General features: G+C 40.6%; 1 protein-coding gene across 6 annotated transcripts in view; it reads right to left on the bottom strand.

The window, feature by feature from the left end:
- The window catches only part of cadpsa (Ca2+-dependent activator protein for secretion a), a 278,770-nt gene that overhangs the window by 249,185 nt on the left and 8,709 nt on the right, over window positions 1–20,876 (bottom strand). The gene's annotated exons all lie outside the window — the stretch shown is intronic.

Genomic DNA, 20,876 nt, shown 5'->3' with positions numbered 1-20,876 from the left:
GTAGGCAGTTCCTTCCACCTCATGGTTTGATATTTGCTCTGATATGCAGCTGAGAGACCTTATATAGATAGTTGTGTGACCTTCCAAATCATGTCGCAGCTGTAGAAACATCTCAAAGAAAAATGGAAGACGCCTAAGATACATGGGAAATGTATTACAGTGACATCAATGACACGAACGAGATGTGTATTTAATGTCTCTCAGTCTATTTAACTTTGTGCTGCAGTGACCTTTACATTAATCTGATGGCATTTCATTCACACTTGTCCTGTTACTAGGTCCAGCATGGTAGGATTGCTGTCATTACTATTGCATAAAGTGGTGCTTATTTAACCCACAGCTAAAGTGACACAGCACTGAAGAAGCAATCTTACGGGCTCTGACAAAATCTGCTTACATTTCTGATGTTCCACTTGTTGATATCTGACCTCAAAAAGCAAAACTAAACTGCCCAGTCGCCAGAAGAAAATGTTGGTATTGTGCCTTTCTGCAAACCAGTAATACATCACATTTGTACATTTCAAACATACTATATCAACAATTCCAAAGTGACAAAATATATAAACTGACTTTTTCATAGGCTACAGAGGTGAAGAGGATGGTGGATGGCATGACACCTAGGTGAGCTGCCTGTCAAGCTGCAGACCACTGTTTGAGAGAGACCAACAAGTGTCTTTTTAGTCACCAAATGTAGGTGTATTTTAGCAATCTGTTACTGCTGTCGCTGATCCACAAGGCAAAGTAACATTAAAAACAGTTGTTTTTTACCAAGACATCACTGCATTTCACAGGTACTATGCCTCCAAAACTGGCTATTTTATGCCAAAACATGATCCTTTCTAAACCATAACCATGTGGCCTTTGTGCCTTAATCCTTACTGCATGCTGACCACAGTGTTGTTGAAACATAAAGAAATGTAAAGTTTCAACGAATCTGCTGCATAACATACAAGTGTAACCTACCCGTGTTTTGCCGAAATATATGATGCCAACATTTTTTCTGCCAAGTCAGCTGAAACTATACTAGGCTATATCAACATTAGATGTAACACTTACAGTATTTTCATGATAAAATGTTTATTTGAATGGCTAAATAACCAGTTATTGAATCAAAGCACAATTTACAAAATGAATTCAAAACAAAATCATCATGCTTAATTATGCTTAAAATCGAATTGCCTGCCACTAAACTGTGAGGTGATTTGAAATACTGTTAAGCCAATTTCATACCCGTTTAGTGTTTTCAGCCTCAAAATTTGATCAGCTTTTTACAAAAAAAATCTTACAAATTTTTGCTCTCAGACCAATACACATATGGATTAAAAAAACAACAACAATTATTTCAGTTTTGGACAGGGTTACCAGGTCAAAGCCACTAGACCATCACAAAGGCACAGGCATATAAAAGGACATATGCGTTCAAAACACACATACTCATGCTCTCGCAGACATTAACCCTTTCTCCCTCCTGCTGCTGGGAATATGCTCCTGCTCCCTGGTGATGACGTAACAGCAAATGGATAGTTAATCCCAGATTACACACTGTGCCGCAGAACAACAAAGGACTGAGAAAGTGCTCATCAGGGTGAGAGCTGCAGTTCACACACTCACACACATGCTTTCACTTGAATACAGGGCAATGGCAAATGCTTACAACACACACACACACACACACGCACACACACACACACACAGCTGTGTCTCCTCCCTGTTGGACCCTTAACACTCCGTCAAAAACTGCAAAACCACAATCTTTCATGTGAAACTTGTCTAAAACCTCCTCTTGGAGCAATGACATTGTGATTGAAAGTGTATAGACGCTGTATAAAGACAGCTTCAAAACATGCCGCCCACTCATTACTGGCACAGGATCAACTGCTAGCTAGTCACTCTTCAAAAGTTTAACTGCAACCAACTTCTCCTCACTTGCCAACAGGCGTTTGATGCAAAAAATACACTGTAATTTTCCCATTCAGTAGCATTCACCTTTTGTGATAAGTTTCTTGAGCTGCTCATGTCATACTGTAGACGAATTGTCAAGCTTTCGGTTTAGATAGATTTCACTAATCTAGTACTGACAGATCAGGGATTAGTACAAGGAGTCATCAGTAAATAGAGGCACAGACAGCTTGGAAATCTGCCTGTGTCAGTTAGTCTTCTGCTCTCTAGACTCCACACCATCCTGCTTCATGGTCTTTGCTTCAGTTATTTAAAAGTGGTTTTAACAGATGTATTACTACAGAAAGAAATACACCTTGGCTATATTGATGTTTGTAGATGTCTCAGCAACCTGGTTGGCTTGTTGTTGTAAGTTGGACCATAATGCTGTGTGATTTCAGTGAAGCCCCTCAATGGTCTAAGAACAGATGACAGCCATTTAAAAGGGGCTCTTCTGCAAATCTGAGAATACTACATTTGACAGAAAGCCTGCGTTACAAACTTGGGGTATGGAGTTTCACATTGAGCACTTACCAGGCAGGGGGGGTCTAAAAAAAGGTGATACACATTATGGGAAATGTAGGATCCAGTGATAAGTACCAGAGGTGTGGACTTGAGTCTTTTGACTTGAAAATACTTGGTACCTTCCCAATTTGGGAAGAAAAGTTTACTGTTTACTGACATTTTTCCAATATGGGATGAGCTAAATTCAGTAAGGCAGGGCAGAAACATACAAAATGCATTCTGTTGTACTGGTCAATTGTATTTTATGCTATAAAAGTTAAATGTCAGCACTACTTTTTTATGATTAGGTTGTACTTAACCGATACATACAAACTGTAAAAAGCATTCATGATTTTTGTTAATTCATTATATTATTACTGTGTTTTCAAAATGGCATTACATTTGTTGAAGAGTGCACTGTGACTTGTTTAGGATTAAGAACTCAGCATTAAGGACTTGGTACTTGACTTGAGACTCATCAGTCTTGACTTGGGTCTTTACTCGGGACTTGCCTGTCTTGGGACTTGACTTGGTACTTGAGTTCAAAGACGTGAGACTTATTTGTGGCTTTAAAAACAATGACTACGTCCCACCTCTGTTGAGTACCAGCTTGTATTTGAGAATTTACAGTAAGTACAACAGTATATTACTAACACTGTGTTAACATAAATTTAGGGAAATTACAATCAGGGGATGTACAGTGCAAAACCTAGAGTGAGCTTGATAGCTTTTTTACTCATCTCTAATTTGGTTTTAAAGCTGCTGATATAACTACAACTCTGCCATACCAAGCAGAACAAATAGCAATGTTCTTTGAGGGTATTTACACCATTTTAAAAGTCAAATTCAATGCTTTTTAAGACCTCAACAAATTTAAGATCCAAAAAAATTATGAAATCTTTTGGCATACATTGTGCTACACTGTGTTTCGTTTTCTGCCACCACCAACCATCACTGAAACTTATCATCCTCCCACCATTTGTCACTAAACTTCCATCTCCCAATCTTGGCTCATCTCTAGCCTGTAAGGTGGCTAGCAACCACAACTGACAACACACCACACACTTACCTCTACATCTAACTAACTTCTAATGGCGGAGTCTCTCATTGTCTAACTCAAGGTTGATCAGACAAATAGGCACATGCTACTAAGCATTAGCCTTAAAAGCACCATCTGCAAATTTAATAACCACAGCAAATTTACTGTAAATTTATGACTCTAATTTCCTTGATTTAAGACAATTAAAGACTTTTTAAGGAGTTGCAGGAACCCTGTCTTGTATTAATAAAGCTGGGCACTAATTAGCCTAGGTTTTGTTCTCAACTCAAAAACGTTTGAGTGCTGTTTTCTTGAATGAATACATGAATACATATAACAGATTATGTAACAGAAGTGATTAAATGCCTTAGGCAGTATAAAATAATGAAAGAAGCCACCATGACATCACCCATTGGTTTGTGGATTCTTGTTATGAAGCTTAAAGTCTAACATTTTGGTTGTCGCCATCTTGGATTTTTGAAGCTGAAAGTGACTACATTTAAACAAGACGATGGACCTAACCCTAACACTATCTGCTAGCTTTGTTAGCATGGTACATACAGCTAAGGTTAACTGTGATAATGCTAGTGCTAGTGCTAATTTTTCGCAGGCAGGCTTAAATTTAAAGAAAATGTAGTTACCAGAAAAAACTTAATATCTGGTGCCTTAGAGGGGCTTTCAGTACAACCAAATACTGAACAAGACTTTTTGAGGGGACCAAAATATTACAATGAACTTTCGTGAAATGAAAACACACTGAATAAACAACTGCTACAGCTAGGCTTATACTGTCAATCTCTGGTTACACCACGGTTACGTCACCTAACTAAGACTGTCACAGTGGTAGTGACTTGTCAACAGACTGTACCCCCTTGTCATTCAAAGCAGCACGCCCTTAACATGTAACTTTAGCTAATAACATTTCAATGGGTAAGTTCGTTACAAATTCACATACAGTTGTCATGAATGGGGAAATTAGCTATAGAAATCAAAATGGTTTTTTGTACCAGACTGTAAACATATTTATTTCTGCTGTAATGTTGGGCATTTAACATGGGGGTGCTATGTGATTGACTGGCTTCTAGAGCCAGCCTCTAGTGGCCATTCAAGGAACAGCAGTCTACATTTGCTTCACATTTCAGCTCCAGAGACTGCTGCTTGGTTTATGCTGAAAGTGATGTTCTGTAATGGTAATCCTTTCAGTCCCGTTCTTGTTAAAGAAAATTTGTGGGGAACGTTCTGGTCAGCTGTCTAAAAAGCCATGGTCTCATCATGCTAATTGCCCTGTAGCCCTGCAGACAGCTATGATGAGTATCATATTAGAGTCTCACTAGATTAGATTGGTATGATGACTCACCCCCAGCCTAATTACACTGCACTCATTGCTTCTAAAAGTGGATGTGTCAAAGGACGCCCGTACACTGAAGCATCATGTGTGTGTTGTGTGTGTGTTTATCTGTGTGGGTGTGTTTGTACATGAACACAACAGGCCAAGTGACAAGGCTTTCATCATCATTAGCAGCCTACATGCTGTCCTCTTGAATTATGCAGACACTATTGATCTGTTTCTACAACGCATTCACACAAGTGTGCTGGAAACCTTTGATGGCATAATTCAAAAAGGTTTTTTTTCTTTAACTGGCTGGTTTTGTGTTGCCATGCACACTGATAGTGAAAGCAGTGTGAACTAGTTAGCGTTAGGCGAAAATTTGCAAGTTGACCAGGAAGTGATGTCTCGTTAAAAGTTTATTTTTATGGCCTGCTCCTTGTTTGTGTCCCTTTCTGCATGACTGGGGGGAAGTGAGAGCCAAGTTCTCCAGTAATGATGTGGAAAAGCTTTTTTGTAAATCCAGGGCCAAAATCAGTTCATTTTCATATGTGGTTCATATGTGTGTTCTCCCTTTTGTATATTCAAAGCATTTGAAGGAATTTTAAAAGTTCTGTATGACATGTTCAAAGCAATAATATAGCAGCAAACCACTTTTTGCTATGTAAAGATATAGTGGATTAATGGCCTCCTGAGCAGAGAATAAAGTTGCACTACCTCTGCATGTGTTGTAATCAGAGCCTCTAGGTGGTTTGTTGTATGAAACCAGTCCAGCCATGCATGCATGTGTGCAGAGGTGTAGTGGTAGTTGATAAGGCGGGTGTGCTACTAGGTAGATGGGTAGGTTACAGAGGAAGAAGTGGGTATACCCTCCATTATATTCCAAGGGCTTTTGGGCTGATACATGGGTTTACTGTAAACAGCCAGAAAAAAACATTGGCTATACCCTGTATAGCTGTATATACCCTCCACTATACACTGCATGTGTGTATTCACTGGCAAAGCGCTTGGGAGTTATGGAGTTAGTACCATTAGCTTCTACCCGCCAGCTCAGTCACCTCCATACTGAGAACTGTGTTAAGGCAACTCATATGCTCTGAATATCCAACATATGCTCATAGAACGGTTCGTATGATAACCTACGAAAAATGCATGCAGAACAGTTTGTATGATATCCTATGAGTTTACACCCCACAAATGACATTACATCCTTGATGTACAGTTACGTAATTAACATAAAGGCACTGAGGTTAGGTTTAGGCAATGAAAATTAATGTGGTTTGGTTTAGGACAAGAAACATGGCAAGGACATACCTTAAAATGGCTTTAAGTTAACTCAAAGTTCACACAGATCTGAACAGGCGACTCCAGGGGAAAGTCCTGGATGAAAGTCTGTTTTTTTTCTCTGGACTGTTTCCTTGTTTACTGCCATCAGCATGATGGTCACATGATCGCAGCCTCTCAGAATATGTGGGATATGTACAAATTTGGGTGCATTGCTTTTCATAGGAAAACATACTAAAAATGTGTGGGAACAGCCTGGAATATCGCATAGAGCCCCCTTTAAATCCATTTTTGTTTTTTGCCTTACCCAGAGTCAGAGGTGGAGATTTATATCTTTTTCTCTCTCTGGGCCCAGTGCAGATAAAGGTCCAGGACCTGTTTAGCCAGCTTAGCAGAAAGACTGGAAGCTAAGAAACCACAGGCTTCTTGTTCCAGTTCATACAGCTGTACTGATAAAAGCTGCGGCCCCAACAAGACCTTCACATTTGGTTTTCAAAATATTAGATGAAATTATTTAATTCTTCAACAGGGCCTGGATATGATTGGTTTATGTGAAACATGACTGACATGTTTTCTTACCATCAAATGAGGCTTTCCCACCTGACTTAAAGAATGCCCATGTTGCTCGGGCCACTTAGTGACCTATCTGTGCCAGATCAGACTTAAGATTTTAGCCTTTGGTGATTTCAAAAATTGTGAATGGGCACACCCCCTCCATCTTATCAACCTTCCTTCAACCTTATATTCCAGTCAGGACTCATCGCGCTCAGAATAGAGGCTTCCTGCTGTCCTCAGAGTTAAAAAGCTGTCAGCAGGCTGCAGGGTCTTTTCATATCAAGCTCCTGTTCTCTGGAATAACCTCCCTGCTGACATCAGATGATTCTGTTGAGGCCTTTAAACTCAAAGCACATCTTTCTGCCTTAACTTTCAGCTAGTTGTTTATTCTGTGATTACTTCAGGCTTGTACCTGCTGCCAATTAGTTCTCAGTGAATGTATTAAGCCTGGTACTATAGTTCATGTTTATCCTGCCGATGAGACTTCTCTCATCTTTAAGGCGGCATCTGAGATATGTCTGCTTGTTATGCATTTGACTCACTGCTGGAGATTTCAAAAGTAGCTGATAGCAGTTAGCAGCTACTTCAAAGAAGAACAATAGCCGAAAATGTCCACAAATTGGAAAAACAATAAGGTTCCAGGAGCTCCAGAAGCAGAAGATGAGATCAGCCACAATATGACAGAGACAGTAAATGATTGATATTGCCACATCAATGCAATTGTTATTGTTTGAAAAGAACTGTCGTCATGTATGTTATTTGTCACACTAGAGGCTGACGCTGACGTGTTACATGTCACACCCATCACATCTTTTTGCTTCCATGATGCCAGCATGCTGTCTAAAATCACACACTCAAGCAGCATGATGCTGCTGTTGTTTAGTGCTGTGAAAAATGCAAAGACAGCATAAAGAAGGGACTTTGTAGCTGCCCCATATTGAGCTCTCTGTGTAAAAAGGGCTAATGTAACCAAAACGTCTTTAAAACATAGACTGTACATAGTCATGGACGTATAGCTACCGTGACGTCACCCATTGGTTTGTGGTCTGCCATTCCGAAGTCTGGAGTTCGACATTTTGGCCATTGCCATCTTGTTTTCTTTGGAGCCAGAAATGACAGTGGTTCTGTAGAGGAGTGGATCTGACTGAGAAGCCAAGGACACCATCGGCACACAGTCTGTCACTCAAGTGGCCCTTAAATATGCGTAACTTTGGGCAATTATAAAATGTAAACAGTGAGTTATATAAAAAAAAAATCACCCTCTGTGAGGGTGAGGACAAAAACTATTTTTTTCTACCAAACTGTAAACATGTTTATTTCTGCTGTAAAGTTGGGCATTTTAACATGAGGGTCTGTGGGGATTGACTCTGTTTTGGAGCCAGCTTCAAGTGGCCATTCAAGGAACTGCAATTTTTGGCACTTCCACATTGGCTTCATTATTCAGCCTAGGAGATTGCCACTTGGACTGAAAGAGGTACTGCACAAAAGTGTAGACCAGAGAATCATAACTTTTTAGTATTGCTATCAGTTTAGACATACAGTAAATTACACCTTACACAAGATCTGAAGAGTTATCCAGGAAAATATGACATAAGCAGCGCTTCAGACAGCAAACTTGTAATCTTCAGCCCTGACCAACACTGACTCAAGTGTCATGACTCAGACAACAGGCAGTGGTACTCCCTAATACCTGTAAACAGACTTTGATGTGTAAAATCTGTGAAGGTCCCCTTTAAGGCCACACTGATTTGGAAAAATGACAAAAGCAGAATGAGAGGGGAAGGAAGAAGAGGTGTCGAGCAGCAGAACAGGTGGAGTGGATTCATCAGAATACCTATTGTAGTGCAGAAAACAAGCAGACAGATGGCCTGATTGTGTTGGCGTTGAGTACCTCACCTGGGCATACTAATCCCCCCTGGCCTGATTAGGAGAGAAAAGCAACGTGAATAAAAAACAAAAGAGAACCAGACAGCATTAGCCTACAAATGTTTACTTGTCCTATTAAGAATTCATTTGACAACTGAGAGAGAAAATAGGTGGTACTGTAGTGTATGTACTACACTGAGAAAACATTATATAAGTTATATAAATCTTTTATGATCGAGTTCTGGTTTGTATCCATGACGCATTGCTATGAAGTTTATCTTTAGCATCATCATTATGTTTCCAGGTCTTACATAATTGGTATGGTAAATACAATCAGCAGTGCTAGAGGTAGTTTATTACATTAGTGAACCAGAGGCATCATGGGGGCTTAATTAAAGGAGATGTTTTCATCAGACAGAATGTCAAGTAGGAGTATCACCACAGCTTCACTGGAGTTCAGAATTGAACTCGTCAAAGACCACTATTACTACTCTTTGATGCTAAACTTAAAAACCTTTGATCCTTTATCAGAGTATGCGGTTTGTGTTCCGGGGCTTTGCTATCCATTTTCTCAGATTAAGTATTGACTTCAGACACCACTGTATTAATTATAATTTTTTTGACCACTTGTAAACAGCACAACAAGCTGTAACACCAACACTGTTGCATCATCTTCTTATAGTTAGTAAGGTGATATGACAAACATCCAACAGACACAAAGCAACATTAACACTTATTTGAAGACACATTTCTGGACACCCGACTAAAAAAGTTCCAATATTTACTTGTCTTTTAGCTCTGGTTTGGTCCTGAGAGGAATCTGCTTCTTCATGCTCCATCGACTCACCATCAGGGCGTTAACTGTGTCTGTTTGCGGTTTAAAGTTTATGAAAAGCAAAATCAGTGATTTCTTTCGTAGCACATTATACATTTTAGTGAATGCTTGTTGAAAACATGAAAGGACTTTAAACTGTGTAGTACTGAATTGTGGACTTAGATCTTGTAAAGAGTTTTTCACCATTTTGTGCAGAGTCTGCATGTTCTCCCTGTGATAGCGTGGGTTTTCTCCGGGTACTCCGGCTTCCTCCCACAGTCCAAAGACATGCAGGTTGGGGATAGGTTAATTGGTGACTCTAAATTGTCTGAATGTGAGTGTGAATGGTTGTCTGTCGCTATATGTCAGCCCTGTGATAGTCCGGTGACCTGTCCAGGGTGTACCCTGCCTCTCGCCCAATGTCAGCTGGTACACACTCCCTCCCCTTAGATCTTAGACTGGCAAACTCCCTTGATTTTTAAAAAGAAATTGAAGACTTAGCTTTTTAATTTGGCTTTTAATTGTTAAAGTTGTGTTATTTTGCAACCAGATTGTTTTTGTTTGTTTTTCTTTCACTTAATGCAGTAGCTTTATTTTCCATTTTTTCTTCTTTTTTGTTGTTACTGTTTATTTTCATCTGATCTTGTCTTGTTAAGCACCTTAGGCTGCATCTCTGCATGAAATATGCTATATAAATAAAGCTATTATTATTATTACCCGTCCCATCAGCAACTACTGCTCACTGCTATGGGTGTGTGCTTTCTGCTAAGGTTAGCTGCTGTTTGTTGCTGACCAGGAGTCTGTCGCTGCAGGTTAGCTTCTAATAAGTCTGTCACTGTGCAGCAGCACTCGTTCTTCAGTTCAAAGGGTGTGCGCTGTGCTAGTGAGGGCTGAATGAGAACCAGTGAGTGGGTCCGCTCCATTTCAGCGCACCGGTGCACCACTTAACACGTAACACCCAGAGCCAGGAGAGCTGTTTAAATGGAGTGTAATCTGTCAGTCAGCAGGAGCACCCACAAGACTGTCAGCTGCAACACAAACAACAATATCAGCCCACAGGGCAAAAGCCATGGCAGCTTTCCTAGTTGACAAAAAATTGCCGACATGGACAGTTGTGTTCACAATATGATTTTATGTAAGCCTGAATGACATTCATCAGTTTTCTTCCTTATCAATCTCCCTTGTCTTGTTTGTGTTTGTATAGGCCATGTGGTCCTGTACGTAAACACCACTCAAACGGCTGAAATTTAGCCGCAGATCTGGGGCATCTGTCGGCTATGATAATTATCAAATGCCGCGCAGACTCCACCTCAGCTCACTGCAAGCGTACACCAGCATGGTTATGTTGCAGACTGTCCAGACCTTTGAATCTGCCCACCCCATCAAGTCAACTAGTTGAGAATTCTGTCTGACATCACACATATTAGCTTTCACTGACAACCTTTCATTTGTAGCTGGCTAACAAGAGAATGGCCCAAACCTAGTCCAGCAAAATGGCTATGGGTGGATTAGCTGGTTTAATGTTAAAAACAAGAAAAGGACCAGAACTGTCCACTGTGTAAGTTTACTTCGGAAATATGCTGCCTTTCCCTCATCTCACAGCTCTGCTCGGAGCAGCTCAGTTCTCTTAGACCAGGGGTCTCAAACTCAAATTACCTGAGGGCCACTGAGCATCCAGTCTTGTCCCAAGGGGGCCACTTCAAGTATTCCACAAAAAATGATTGAAAAAAATTGAATTTCGATTGGCGATCATCTCACTGACAACGTAACTTGCTTTAAGTGCTGCATCAGACTCCTTTCTTGCTCTCTGAAAGAAGTTTTGTTGCGCTGACAGTCCTTTCTTTAGCTGTGCAGCTCATTGTGTCCGTTCATCTCCCTGGTACTTAGCATACTGCTCTGCATGTTTAGTTGAATAATGCCGCTTTAGATTGTACTCCTTAAACATGGCAATTTTCTCATTGCAGATGAGACAGGTGGCATTCCCCTTAAACTCGACGAAGAAATAATCAGTCTCCCACTTCTCCTGAAACACTCTGTACTCAGCGTCAACCTTTCTTTTGGCCATAGTGTTAGCAGCGTGCCAAATGTTTTTTTTTTTCTACTTGGTTTCAGGTGTGGTGATGCGTTCAAGGGTCCTAGGATGATGCGCTGAAGGGTCAAAAACAGAATCAAGCATTTTTCCTCAGTCGTGACAAGGCTGCATTCAAGGTCCGCTGTGTTCACGGCCGCAGCGGGCCGGATTTCACTATGAATTGATATCACATAGTGGGCCGTATAGAATGGTCTGGAGGGCCATGTCTGGCCCCCGGGCCGTGAGTTTGAGACCTCTGTCTTAGACTGTCTGTGGCTCAGCAGCCATTAGGCTATATTCATGCATCACATCCAAAGTAGCACATTTTAGTTAGTTTGTTTTAGTTTTACAGCCCACTTGGTTCACTCTCACAGCCATCATCAACCTCATTTCCAGGCACAGCAGGCAGCTGTTAATGCTTAATCTCTGTACACTACCTGTGCAGCACCAAATGGCAAACAGGCAAAGTTAGTGAGTGAACATACTGGAGCATTTAGCAGCTTAAGAGTCAGGGCCTCATTTCCCAAAAGCATCTTCAGGCTAAGATGATTATAAAGTCCTTATGAATTTCCTCTTAACATGACTCACTAAGTAGACCTTTAAAAGGGTTTTATGTTCTCACCAATGTTTTCCCTAGGTCAGATGTTCTATGTATGTTTCCCCTAGTCAATATGTTAAAATCACCCACCTACAGATAGCCTACTGATGTCATACTCATTGAAACCTACACCCACAAGACAATTTTCTATTGTAGACATTGATGTCTAACCCTAACCCTCCACAGTAGCTGAACGGATTTTTACAATTCAAACTACATTTACATTTCTTTTGCAATCTGAACTGCAGTCCAACATTCTCTAACAATGCTAGTTCTTATAGAAAAGTTGGGTTGATTTCTTGTTTTGCCGGTCTTGTCCAGTGTACAAGCTTCTGCAAACCAGCTGAACCGGCATTTGTCATTATAACACATTTTGGCAACTTTAAAAGTAGCCTACATCAGTAACCTGTGCTGACAGCATCACAGCGCTAAATCCAACTTGTATTGCATTAGTAATAAGCAATATGACAACATGATTAACATAATGTTGTGTGTAAAGGAGATACATTTCAGTAGAGGTGGGAGGGAGGATGAATGGTACACATTGTGTTTGTTTATTATAAAGTTCATGTGTTTTTTGGGGTGATGAGGCAAAACATGGCAGAGTTTGTCTCTTAAGAAAACTAAAACTGTGCCAACATGGCAGCATTTTGGATTTGAAGCCAACAAAAATGTATCCTAACTGACTGCAAATGACATGCTTTGCCAGTTTGAGCTGAACTTTTGTCCTGTTTCTATTTATTCCTCATGTTCACTCTGAAAGCACTGGAAAAAATGAGGAATGGCTGATTCGTGAAGTTGAAATGTGGAAATATCTATACGATACCTACAAAACCGAGATCCCCAGAGAGCTGGGAGTTTCTGGTAAATGACCATTGCTAATAACAACCTAGGCTACTTGCTGTTGGCTCAATTGTATGTTATCTCCAGTAGTATCACAATATAAAGAATTTATTTTAAACGTAAATGTTTTATCTTATTACATCTTATATAAATCTTATTACCCTGTTACATAAATTTCAGTCTATTATCTAGATAGACCCATTTACTATAACTATTATTATTGTGATTGTTACTTTGGTAATTACATTTTATTACTTAATTATTACCTCTTTATTAACAAACCATGACCCCACTATTACCATGTTATTGCTGAGCTGTAATGTAAAGTGCTACTGAGTTTGCTAGCATCTTCACCATAACAACTTTATGTGTTGGATTTATCAATGTTTAGCTCGACACTGAGATTATTTCAGCCCTCAAAGCAACTCTACCTGCAACAAATATTTGAAGCCCTGAAGTGTGTAAAGCCCTAAAACGTTATCAGAGGACAGGTTTGAACATTAAAAAAGTCTTTCAAACAAGTAACAGCCATGGCTTCATCTCTTTTCAGCCCACAGCATCTCAAGTCCAGCGCAGTACCACCCACTTCCCAGCTGACTGGCAAATGTGTTTGAGAAGGCGTATGAGCTCCAAAGTGTGATCTAAACACAGAATGTCAAATTAGACTTTCATTCTCTGTCTACCTCTACATTTCCTCTCGTAACACACAGACTGATTCTGACATTGTGTCTGAACCGTGATGTGTCGTGTTATTGAATGGCTTGCCTTTCAAAGCCTTTTGCACTGTTCTCTGCACTCATAGCAGTGATCAGTGACCTGATGATAAAAATGTTTTTTGTCCCTGCATCTCCTCTTCGCTTCTAAAATCCGGATCAGTCAGTTTCGTCTTTTGTCAGGGATGAATGAACAAATGATGAATGAAAGCTACTTATGTGTGTATCATCATGTTTACCTGAGCTAGTAAGAGTATTTGCACCTATGAGTCAGCTTTTCTAATATTTCTCATATGAGCTAGTTCAGTGTGGGAACAAAATTATTAATTATGATGAAAAGAAATCATAGTAGGGGGGGTCTGTTATCACTGGGAACTCAAAAATCATCACAGAAACTGAAATAGTGACTTACTGATGTAAAACATAAGCAGCACTGTGGAAGCTACAGCTTTGAATGCCCTTCATCAGCTTTAGTGAGTGTAGGCTATACAGGCACATACATGCCATTACCTTGTTGACTTTTAAACTCATGTTGCTTGTGACTGTACGTATTTTATATTGTTGATTATCCCTGTTGATGATGTACATGTACTTAATTATTTAATTCACTATTGCACTTGATGTTGAAATGTGTCATTTGAATTCAGTTTTTGTCACAGTGCTATTACAAAGCCTATCGCTATTTTTAAAAGACTAGATTGCAAGTGGGTGTAGTCAACAAATATGCGAGTAACTACAGTCAGTTCAAGCATTATTTCATACATAAAGACAGTGAAGTGAAAACCCCTCACTGCACATGAAACCAAAGTGTCTTTCATCATGCACTCCCCAGAGTGGAGGAGTATCTCATGGGGACAATGAAGTAGATGAAGAGTAACATGATGACACCAAAATAACATGTTGACACAAACAGAAAATAACAAGAACTTTGGTGCGCACTGTGGGGGTGATCTGCTCTCACCAGTGCCCATTGTGTGAAATATGGTGTAAACAGGAGGAGGCTCTTTCATCTGTCTTTCTTAAATCAATTAAGCATGTTCCTGGGGTTTACTTTTTATATTTTATATTGGCTCCATTACAGCAGTTGCTGTAAGACACTGAAATCTTTGTGATTTTAACAAAGTTAAAAGGGGAACTAGACCCTATTTTCCCATGTTTCATGTTTTAATGACTCATAGGAGCAACAATTTTTGAAAATGGTGGACACGTCCATTATTACAGATGTGAACCAAACACAGACTATTGACTGAACTGCTTTTATTATGGAATCACACATTTTGTTGCATGCGTGAGCGTGTGTGTGCATCTGTCTGTCCGCAGCTAGTTTCACAAACTATTGGACCAATCAGCCTAACATGTTTTGTGCACATTTAAAACTATTCACTTGGGATGCACTGAAATGAAAATTTGTAGCCGAAGCCAAAGCCAAATAAAATTAAATGCTTGGCCGAATACCGAATACCGAGTACCGAATACCGAATGCCGTTGTTTAGTTTTTCATTAGGTTTTGCACGCTCCAGATTAGTGTTGTCACGGTACCAAAATTGGGACCCATGGTACGATACCAGTGAGTATCACGGGCAGATGTACCTTTTGTCATTTATAAAATGATAAATCACTTTTCTATAATACATCAATGATATTTCAAAGGAATAAATTACTTATTGACTTATTCATACTTCAAAAACAGCATCAATAAGTGATTAACATAGGGGGGATCAAAATAAAATAAATAAATGAAATAAAAATCAACCAGCCTCCCTCCTCCTCTGACAAGTAAAGAACAGTCCCTAAAGTGCAGTGAGGTTTGTGGACCGTTACCTGCCACAAAAAGAGAAATGTGAATGGCTCGTTTCTCCTCTGACACGTCACATACCTGTGTGCCGCCACGGCTCGACTGTTCAGGTACTTTTGGGCAGTCATGACACCAAGAAGAGGAAATTATTAGACCTGGAGCCTTCTCCGTTGCCGGTAAGACATTATCTTGTGCCACGGAGCATTATGGCCGCAGCGGCATATCAAGTGCCAGGTGGCCAGCGCGCGTCGTTATTGGACGGCGCATGGACACTCACCCTCTTGCGATTGGACTTTGAACTTATCCCACAGTAGTGGTACCTGAGGTACCATAGTACTACGGTACTCCAACATTATGGTATCACATGTACGGTGGTGTTTAAGTACCGCGGCCTACCGTTGGTACCAGTATACCCTGCAACACTACTCTAGATAGTTCAGTATTACATTCTTTGCAAACCACTTTTCTTCTATCACTCCCCAACTCTTTGAAATATCGCCACACTGCCAACATTTTACTCCGTCTGTCACCGCAAGCTGTTTGATAGCGTCATCAAACACGCCGCTATTATTCGGCCTTGCTTTTCACTTATTCCACCGAATACCGAATGTGTGTTGTTTTGCAATATTCGGCCGAATATTACCGAATATTCGGTGCATCCCTACTATTCACTCAGGGACTTCTCATGGTTGTGGTGATTCACATTGTTAAAAACAAATCTTTTTTACTGACTGTTTTATACCATCATTGACTGCTGACTCCTCACTCCTTCCAGTCAGCCAGTAGGGGCCACAAGTTTTCCAAGACACTTGGAGCATTTCAGAAGCGAAGTGTTTTCCCTGCCCAGGTTTGTGGACTTGCACATTTTGTTGATTTGATATTTGTGCTTCTGTGCTAAGTGAGTAAGTTGGTTACATAATTAAATGGTTTGTTTTTTGGTCTATTTTACTGTTAATTTCTACTTTGTTGTGCTGTAGCCTGCAGACAAAGTTAATACTGTTCAAAATCCAGTTTTGAACAACATGGATCAAAGATTTGTAGCCTTTTTTTTAATTATTAATACTACATTTATCCTCATAATTATATCATATCTATATTTCGTATACACCGGGCTGTTCTCATAAACTGTTGTACGTTTTCCTATGAAAAATAATGCACCCAAATTTGTACATATCCCATCATGAGCCAGTAATTTGTATATTGTATGTATTTGTAAATATCCCTATATAAGGCTGTGATCACATGACCAATGCAATGACAGGAGCAAACAAGGAAGCGAACTTTGAGTCATTATATGGTGCGTTCTCACCATGTTTCTTTTCCTAAACCTGATCATATTTAGCCTGGAAATCCAGACTCAAATCTAGAAAGATTTTGCGACTGGCCCTCACCAATACACCCTTCCTACCCAAGGGGCGGCACTAACTGAGGCATTTCAAATGCCACCGCATGCAATTGGATAGCACGATGGCCAATCAGAGCAAAAAACAAGGTGACATATTCATTGCAGTGAGCCCCATTGGTATGTTGACCAGTGGGGCTAACTGATATATTATGCTTTTGCCGTATCCCGTTGGCAAAACAGCACAAACGTCCTTCCTGGAAGCGAAGGCTTCTAGGGCAGTCTTCTGTTCCTTTCTCAAGGAAAAAGATAAGTGTAGTTGGCTTAGCGTTTCTTCCAAAGCTAAATTGAATGGACGCGTTCATTCAGCAGCTGCCATCTTGGCTGTTTACTTTTCGACTCCTACAGCGCAGCGCTGTCCTCATCATGTTACGCCCGCCCAGAGCCCGCCTCTGTCAGATAGACTGATCTGATTGGTCCGATAAGCGATTCAGCGGGCTCTGCTCGTCGGGGCCAGATCTCTTTGCAGTGCAAATTAGAATTATCTAGGGGCGGGACATCTGGATTTCCAGGTTAGATCACAGTAACTTACATGCCTAAACCTGAAGACGCCCATCCATGTTACTTTTCCTAAACCTAACCTCTGTAACTTTATGTTCATTACGTAACTTTATGTTATGGACTCATGGGGTGCTAATTCTTAGGATATCATGTTAACTACTTTATGAGAATACGTTGCATACAGTGCTTTTTAGCAGGAGAAGTCGGTCTGCTCTATGCTTGGCTTACCATGGACACTCAGCTGTACTATTATTACAGACATGTCGAAGCATCCCTGAACTTGCCTCTTTTGATATTTAGCCTGCAAACATCTAGGTTTTGTGGGAAATGGGGTTTATTGAGGGCCACTAAAAAAACATACACTGAATAAACAACTAGCCTACTGTCATTAAAAAATAAAAAAAGCCTATGTATTGAGCCACATAACTTACTGTTGAGAAAGGCTCTGTTCAAAGGGCCAGTGTGTAATATTTGGCATGGTTTATTGTCAATCTGAATCTGAATCTGAATATTCTACCCATTAATATGTTTATACAAGTGTATGATCGCTATAAAATAAAATTTGTTTGGTTTTCGTAGCCTTATAATTATGCTTTTATATATATATATATATATATCAAGGGCCTTGCTTTAGAGAGGTCGCCATCTTGTACGGCAGACTGAGTGGACAATCCAGCCAGCCAGAGAACGCGTTTCGCGCGTATAAATGAACCAACGAAGACAGCGGAAGGAAGGAAGAAGGAGGAAGAAACAGCAGAGAGTGTTAGTAGTTCGTCGATAGAGAGTAGTGAGAAGTTTTTTTAGTTATAAAGTTTGCAAATGGACCACACTTACCACGCAACAGGAGAGAATGAACCCGAACCGTCATCTGCGAGGAAAAGAAGACGCAACTTCACTCCTTGTGATGCACTCTCTGCGGCGCTTTTCCTCCTGATGATATATCTCCCAATGATGGTAGCAGTAGCACCGAATCCCATTCTGTGCATTCAGCCTTCTTCTCACCCGCTCAGCATCCAACACATGGAGTTCCTCATCTGTATGCTCCGGCTCAAACAGGTATGGCTCTGGGTCTGTGTCCGCTACAAGAAACTCTTCAAAATCGCGTTCAAAGTCGTCCATTGCAGCTACTATAGTCCGGAGATATTGCTAGGCTAAATAAACAGCTGAGCTCTGTTTACCGGCTACGCTGTCAGTCAGTGTGCGGGCTGGAGATTGGTGGAGCAGAGAGGGGAGGGGGGTCCCCACTTAGTATGGTGAACGAGTATGTGTGTAAAGTTATGAAGTGTGTCTGTTACGCTAGAAGAGTCAGAGTTTGGGACGGAGTGGAGTGTTACCAGAGTTTCTGGAGTGCTCAAATAAACGGGCCTTTTTCCCGAACGCTCCTCTGGTCACCTGCTCGTGAGGGATTCATTACAATATCGTAACATGGCTTAGATTTCTAAATAAACATTCACCTCGTCGCTAGATAGACCTACTCCTGAAAAAGTCGTGCGCAAGGCTTTTTGTCCCTATGAGGCCACTGTCATTTACCCGACAGGAGGGGTGAGCGAGTGAGCCCTGCAATCTAGAATTTGACCACTGATGTCACTGTTTTCAACCCATTTTACACACTGGGCCTTTCAAAGGCTGGATGTTTAGTTACTAGCAAAGCTATTGCTAGTGAGTCCTGGCTAATATAGCTCCATCATATCTTAGTGAGCTCATAGTGCCATATTATCCCACCAGAACACTGCGCTCTGAGAACGCAGGGTTACTCGTGGTCCCTAAAGTCTCCAAAAGTAGATCAGGAGCTAGAGCCTTCAGCTATCAGGCTCCTCTCCTGTGGAATCATCTTCCTGTTACGGTCCGGGAGGCAGACACCGTCTCCACATTTAAGACTAGACTTAAGACTTTCCTCTTTGATAAAGCTTATAGTTAGGGCTGGCTCAGGCTTGCCCTGTACCAGCCCCTAGTTAGGCTGACTTAGGCCTAGTCTGCCGGAGGACCCCCTGTAATACACCGGGCACCTTCTCTCCTTCTCTCTTGTATTCTATTACTGCATCTTGCTAACTCGGCCATTCTGGATGTCACTAACTCGGCTTCTTCTCCGGAGCCTTTGTGCTCCACTGTCTCTCAGATTAACTCATATCGCAGCGGTGCCTGGACAGCGTGACGTGTGTGGTTGTGCTGCTGCCGTGGTCCTGCCAGATGCCTCCTGCTGCTACTGACATCATTAGTCATTAGTCATACTTCTACTGTTATTATACACATATGACTATTGTCACACATGTATACTGCCAGATATTAATACATACTTTCAACATATTGTACCACAGTAGCCAGAACTATAACTATAATATTATTACTTTCAATAATGTTGTTGTAAGTTACTGTCATTACCTGCATCTCTCTCTCTGTCTCTCTCTCTGTCTCATTGTGTCATGCGGATTACTGTTAATTTATTATGCTGATCTGTTCGGTACGACATCTATTGCACGTCTGTCCATCCTGGAAGAGGGATCCCTCCTCAGTTGCTCTTCCTGAGGTTTCTACCGTTTTTTTTTTTCCCCGGTAAAGGGGTTTTTTTGGGGAGTTTTTCCTTATCCGCTGCGAGGGTCATAAGGACAGAGGGATGTTGTATGCTGTAAAGCCCTGTGAGGCAAATTGTGATTTGTGATATTGGGCTTTATAAATAAAATTGATTGATATTACTATATTTATATTAAAACACACACACACACACACATACACACAGAAATAAAAGATATTCATTGACTTAGACTTGGTGAATGGGATTAACAGCAGTCCCACTGCAGATACCTATGGCCTAACTTTTGGTTTATAGTTCAGTGTCAGAAAGATTTTGTCCAGTCATAGAACTCTGGCAATATTAGATGTTTGTATGTGACCAGCCCATGTTGTGCTTTTATTTTATTCCCAACAGCAATTGTGTTTTCATGCTTTCCTGCACTTTCTGAAATAAAGCAACAGTGAGAAGTTCTGCCTTGTCTCATTACTGTATAGGAGACTGCATGCGTGCAGCCGCCATAGTTTTTTTCTTTCATTCACTGGGACAGAGAGCAGTGACTGTGGTGAGCAGAGGGTTTACATTTGTTAGATGATTGTTACTTAAAACATGCGTAATATTTGAACCATTGCTAAATGTTGTCTTTACTCTCACCAATCTCCATCCACATGTGAAACTTGTAGGAGAAAACACAAGCAGCTCGAGCTGATCAGTTGTCAAGTTTCCATCCAAATGTTTTCACTGATTTCTAGAAAATCAGCAAAAAAAAAATAAAAAAAGTGAATTATTGTGTGTTTCTATCCACTTCTGTTGTGCAAATATTAGGAAATGCAGAAGAAGACAGCGCAACAAGGTGACCAATTTAAAGAGTGCTAGTCAAAACCATGTGGAAAGGGTGATGGAAATATGACATAATGTGCATTCCATTTGTTGATTTGAGGAGGGTCGTGATTTTTTTGTCTCTTCAGTTGAACCGAAGCTTTAGTGACAGTTTTAAGTACATCGTGATTTATTCACTTAATCTGTTTCCATTGCACTGTCTCAAATGTTGCTTTCATCCATAAACCAACTCTTCCAGCTCAGCCAGACATAAAAGACGTTTTTGTGAAATTTTGAGTTT

Source organism: Epinephelus lanceolatus, chromosome 1, assembly GCF_041903045.1.
Source record: "Epinephelus lanceolatus isolate andai-2023 chromosome 1, ASM4190304v1, whole genome shotgun sequence".
Taxonomy (NCBI): domain Eukaryota; kingdom Metazoa; phylum Chordata; class Actinopteri; order Perciformes; family Serranidae; genus Epinephelus; species Epinephelus lanceolatus.
This window is presented reverse-complemented; position numbering and strand designations above follow the sequence as displayed.